Here is a 6,000-nt window from a genome sequence, read left to right on the forward strand (position 1 = left end):
AACATCCAAGACAGTGGTCAGTACCTGATGAGGCCTGAGGCACTACAGCTTGTAATGATTTCTACTATTCTGGCAATGCCAATAATATAGACAGCATTACTGAAAATAGGTGGTGGGATGTTTCCATTGCCCATAGAAATGGCATTGCTAACAGGTTAATAGCAAAGTCAAGCAGAGGTCTTGAACTTGCAGAGGTCTGTGTCAGTGACGCTATGATGCTGAAAGCAATGTAACAGGGAGAGGGTAGGATTATGCTGTAGAAATCTCCTGGGTTCATGGGATCCATTATTAAAGAAGTAAAACGAAAATTATACTATCTTACCAAATAAAGTGTTTTTTTACAGAACTGCTAGAAGAAGAAAATAGCAGCTGGACCACCAATCTTCTAGGTGAAGGTAGTCAGAACCTATCACAGGGTATTCTGCATTAGCTTCAAAAGAGAGATGAAAGCAACAAACTACCATTTTGATGCATAAATATTCAGTGCTTGGATACTATTAATCTGTTCTCTTTCATCGAACCCAGGAGGTGCCTGTGTTTCTGCTGTCCCATAAACATGCAACCCTTTAAGTATTGCTCAATGTTGCTCTTAGCTCAAATCTAGGGAATTTCATGAAAGGTTTTTAATTGTCGTAACTTGCCACTGCTGCTGGAGGCAGTCTTGCCTGTTCTCTTCTGCTTGTTCTTCTGTCTTCTCCCTCTGCCTTTTTTTTTTTCTGGCACAAGCATCCATACAGCCACGTAGCAGTGGGATGGGACCACGTCCGTGGGACCAGCAGTGATGTTCTGCACATTTAAACTTCTCGTCAAATTGCAGTGTTGGATGTGACATGAAAGTTAATTGTCTGGCAAAGTCAGTCTTCATAAAATGATTCTTTTTAAGAAGCCCCACAGTAGACAATTCACCGTATATGTTGTCTGCCAGCTCCAAGCTGGGAGGTGTCCTCTTGCTGTAGTTTCTTCCACTGCCAATAAAATACTGCTGCTAGCAGAACACAGTATCGTCCATCCCCTCCAGATGTACAGTAAGCTCCAAGGTTCAAATACAGTAAGGTACTGGAGGGATCTGAAGGATAGCTGTCAGTGTAGGGAATGTACTGCTACACAGCTGGCAGGCTTCTTTGTGTTTTTGTAAGGGCTGGCCTGTCCTTGGCACTTCTGCAGGAGGTCAAGGCAGTGAATCTGAGTGAAGGCGAGTTCTTCCTTCCAACCAGACCACTGACGTTTCAAAAGTGTTACCTTAGAAAAGCTCTTCCCTCCGGCAAACTGAAACATAAGAGCTGAGGTGAGGCTCTCCCAACAAATATGTGTTGCCATGTGACTTAATACAAGAGGATCTGTATCTATTATACAGACTGCAGCTTACATCCAGCTGTTGTACATACCATTCTCAACGCTAAGATGTGCGGACCCTCTCTGACAGCATAGTCCTCTCCCTTGTTTATCAACAAGCAAAACTATCAGCCAGCAGACCATGGGGATGAAAAATAATGTATAGAATTAAAGAAAGAACCCAAATTCAAAAGTCTTGTGAACAGATCTTGATTGTTGCTCCTCAGTGTCTTATAATCAGTATATGAGAATTCATATTTGGTTGGATCTTTCAAATGCCAGGAAGTTACTCCCTCTTCTACAGGAGACCCACTCTCATTTTCCAAACAACAGTAAGGATTACAAGAATTACAGCTTAAAATTGAGATATGTAAGTTCTAAATTCAAGACTTAATATAGCACAGGTAGCAAGTTACATGAATTTAGTACTTTGCAAAAGCTGCCTGCTTTGCATAGTGACATATATAGGATTTTCTTGTTATACATCTGAAACAATTCCCTAAGTGTAACAGTAAATTTCATTCTGCTTTTAAATTTACAGGTATGATTAAATACCTTGATTTGCTTTCCATTAGACTTTAAAAAAAAAAAAAGTTAATAATGAATACATTGCTGAGGTTTAAAAAAAAATCGCCACAAAAACATTAACTATCTAAATGAGATATGTAAATTACCCCCATCAAAATAAGCTGGCTACAATCAGGATTTAATGTATTTTTAGTTGGTTCCTTTCATGCCCTTCACCAGAGTCCATACAAGCTGTTCCACAATATAACTCTTTGTGGCTTATCTGCTTTTTCTCTTTCAAGAACAAGTACAATTAGCTTCCTCAGAGGCCAGCTGTGCTGGGGTGAAGCATTGCCCTGTTTGTTGTTTATAGACTTTAAACTAGCACAACTCCTGCCTCATTAGAATGGCTTCAGCTCTGTTTTTCATAAAAGTGTGCTTGGCTGGGCTCTCTTCATTACCATTTGCTACAACTTGCTTGCATTTATGGAGATATTTCTCACCTCAGAAGAGTTTATTGAAGTGGTCAGCCAGGCCAGCCAACTAAAATGAACAGACTGAAAATAAAAAGCAGATGAGCTTTACATTTCCTCCTGCCTCCACCCCATCTCTTAGGTGGATTCAGTTTAACTCTCATGCCCTGTTTTTAAACACACTTAAGCTAAAGCTGTGCAGCATTCTGCAGTGACCAAGGCTTAGCAGTAAAGTTGTCTCCAGAGTGCTGCATGGTTAATACAATGTATTTTTTTTCTTAGATTTTTAAAAACATCTCTTTTTAAACAGGCATGTTTTACTCCTCGCGCCTGGTGACAGAACACACCCTTCATCTACTTTTTTCTGCCTGCTAGCTGTTATGTCAGTAATGAATGGAAACTGGCATAAAATGCACATAACTGAGGGAGCTCAGGCTCTGTAAAATCAGGCCACACATCTTAAGAATGCATATTGAGAGTACAAAACATTGTCTTGAAAGTCAGTATGGCTACGTCCTAATATGGCTAAATCTGGTTCTGATGTTAAACCTCAACAGCATCTTCTGCTGCCTCATGTGCTGTATTATTTCTGACTTCCTGGATAGGCTGTACACTGGGAAGAGCCATTGGGAACTGCCACTGGGAACAATGGCAGCCCAGAATGACATCTTTGGAGAAAATGGGTTATTTCAGTAAGAGTTAGAGGTCTTCTTTAATTCTGAAGGCTCCTTGATCCCATGGATGTAAACTTACACGCAAAATCAGGGAGATGAATTCCAAGTTCAACCTCTGCTCTAAAGCACGTCAGTTTTTCATTTATATTAAAAAATGCTATTGCTGCTGAAAACTCTGGAAGACAGATCTAATTACTTGAAATGTGTCTTAAGCTGTAAGGACTACTACTTGCTGGGAAGGAGGTGGAAGAAAGGAGATGTGTGAAAGGAGAACATCAAATCATCAGTTCTAGGCTACATAACCTCCATGGTTTAATATCCCCCTGCATTATCCCTCCACCCCTGGCTTTAGCTTTTCCTTGATAACAGGAGTGGTCATTCTCCTGAAACCCTCATTTTGCACGAGTTCAGAACAAAAATGACAGTAGAAGCGACACAGATGCTCTTAACTATTATTTCTGACCTACACAGAGGCGGTAAGTCAAAGAAAACTCACTGGGAGGCTGGAGATAGAAGCAGTCTTATTCCTGTGTTCGTTCACCTCTGTCAGAGAAGTCTACAGAGAGAACAAATCCTGTTAGAATTCACAGCGTTTGTTTAATTGGACATCTGTGATTATGCCAAGAGTTTATTCTAGTAGAAGTATGTGCGGGGTGCTCTTTTTCACACTGTAATTCAGTGCTGCAGGCATTGCAAAATGAATACATTTGTGTATGTGATTTTATAGCTAATAGAGCATAATGTGCCAACATTTTATCAAGTTACATGTAGTGGTTCAATCCAGTTAAAGAGAGGTGGCTCTTAGTGCAAAGTCTGCGAGGAGGGAAAAGTCACTCCTGTAATCTCTTCAAAGTCTAACACGATTAAGAGCCTGACCCTTCTCACACCAGGCTTAAGTATCAAAATCTAATTAGAATCCAGTTACTAACCATATTTCCACAACGAAGCCTGGGTACTACAACTTGCCTGTCAGTATTTTTAGGGAAACTCAATGATGTCTTTAAATTGGGCAAAAAGTGGCAAACTTTCTAAGAAGCGGAGAAGGCAAATTAGAAAAACATTTTCTTTTTAAAGTCGATAGTCCCACAGATAAGAGGTTTAGAGGAAAATGTGTACATACTTGGCAAAGTTGATCTTCTCTTGATGCTGACATTTCCCTTCCTTTATGGGGTATCTCACAGATACCAAAAGAGGCCAAGAAATCAATCTCACCTTTGTAACTAAAGAATTAGACTTGCTTCAAACTCAAATGCCCAAGTTGTTTTAGATACTGCTACAATCGAACAAGCTTGTGTCAAACACTCATAAAGAGACCCCCAGCCCGCTGCAGTAGGGTACCTGGCCTGTGACATCTACAAATTCCTGGGAGATAGCAGAGCTCTCAGAAGTTCTTGAAGTCCTCAGGAAGAAAGCATCAGATATCATCGTGCTGGGGTTTAATTTGGGAGTTTTAAACGAACTCCTGGTGTTCAGTTTGAAATCAGAAATTCCCCCAAGTGCAATACTGTGGGTCTGAGGTGCTGGATTAAAATGGAATTTGGATGAACATGTTTCTGACTGGGGCTTCTCTACAGGTTACTCAAGTACCACAGATAAAGCTAAAAAGAAACCTTAACTAGGTTCAGGCAGCTCTGCTAAGCCAAAAGAAGAGGCTAGAGCTTTTCTCATATGGAACTCCTCTTGCCAGCAGAATTACATTTGAATTACAACACTCGATTACTAGCACAAATGCATGATTCTACATACTGTTTGATTCAACACTGAAAAACAAACAAACAGGAGCAATATAAAAATTCAAATTCTATTTCAGTCAGCAGGAATATGAGACATAAGCCAGGCCTGGCAGTGGGGAAAATCCCCATGCTTTTCAGTTGTTGCTGTTTTTTCTAATAAACATTACAAACGTTGTGAATAGACACAACTTCTGTTACTGTCACTGGGAAAGTGACATTATGCATGTCCTATCTCTGCAGGTATGACTTATCTTCAGCAGCTTTTAGATACTTCTGAGAGCCTACTGGTTTCTGAGAGGGAAAGAGGATGTGCTCAATATGCTGACTTCATGCTTCTCAGGACGTGCAGTAAGAATAGGAGCTCTGGGAATTTGTGCATTTTCTTGTTCACAACTGGAATTATGCAATTTTATGTTGCTTATTCTTCCTCATTTTAAAATGCGGTATTCATGTGCTCACTGAAACCTCCATGCAGTTTCAAATTGAACATGTGCTTTCAGGAAGGAGCTTTTTTTCCCAGAATTGGTACATTTCTAATGAAAGATCTCTTAAACAGAACTTGTCTCATGCTCAACATACCACTACGATCAAATGTGAATAGATGGAATCAGGAGTGCCACTCCGTAACGTTGTTATGGGCCTGGATGCCCGCCCCAGTTTGACTTAATCACATTTAGCTCATTTCTGCCCAGCCTTGATGATGTTAAGAGAAGGACTCTATTCTGTAAGAGACAGATCCTCCTCTACTTCACATTTTCCCTTTTTGGGCCTTCAGTGTTTCCCCTCCAGTACCCCCTCCACACTGTGTGTATGCATGGTTTGAGACAAAGGCTTTTACAGTCCGGCCTTCAGGTTGCCTTTGGCATACTGCTTGGCTGTAGTTCCCAGCTACTCTGGATGTTTTGGACCATGAAGGTAACAAAACTCATCACTAGGTTATTAACAGTGATCCAGAAATGAGTCCTGAGTACCCAGAGAGGGTACGTGGGGGCACCACAGGTAAGGCAGAATTCCTTCTGCCAGGGAACAGCACCTGTAACTGCAAACTAGCAGGAGCAAACACACTGGTGCACCAAGCTATGGGAACCCTATGCTTTTACCTGTTCCCCAGTCTAGAACACATATTGTAATCTGCCTGGTCTTTCTTTCACCTTTGTTAACAAAGAAACAAGAGAATGACCTGAAGAACATCTAAAATCACTACCTGCCTCCCTGGCCACAGATTGGTATTACTGAGTCTCATTCCCACATGCAGGTGTGCTCACACATTTTACATTAGCC

Source organism: Cygnus atratus, chromosome 12, assembly GCF_013377495.2.
Source record: "Cygnus atratus isolate AKBS03 ecotype Queensland, Australia chromosome 12, CAtr_DNAZoo_HiC_assembly, whole genome shotgun sequence".
Lineage (NCBI taxonomy): Eukaryota > Metazoa > Chordata > Aves > Anseriformes > Anatidae > Cygnus > Cygnus atratus.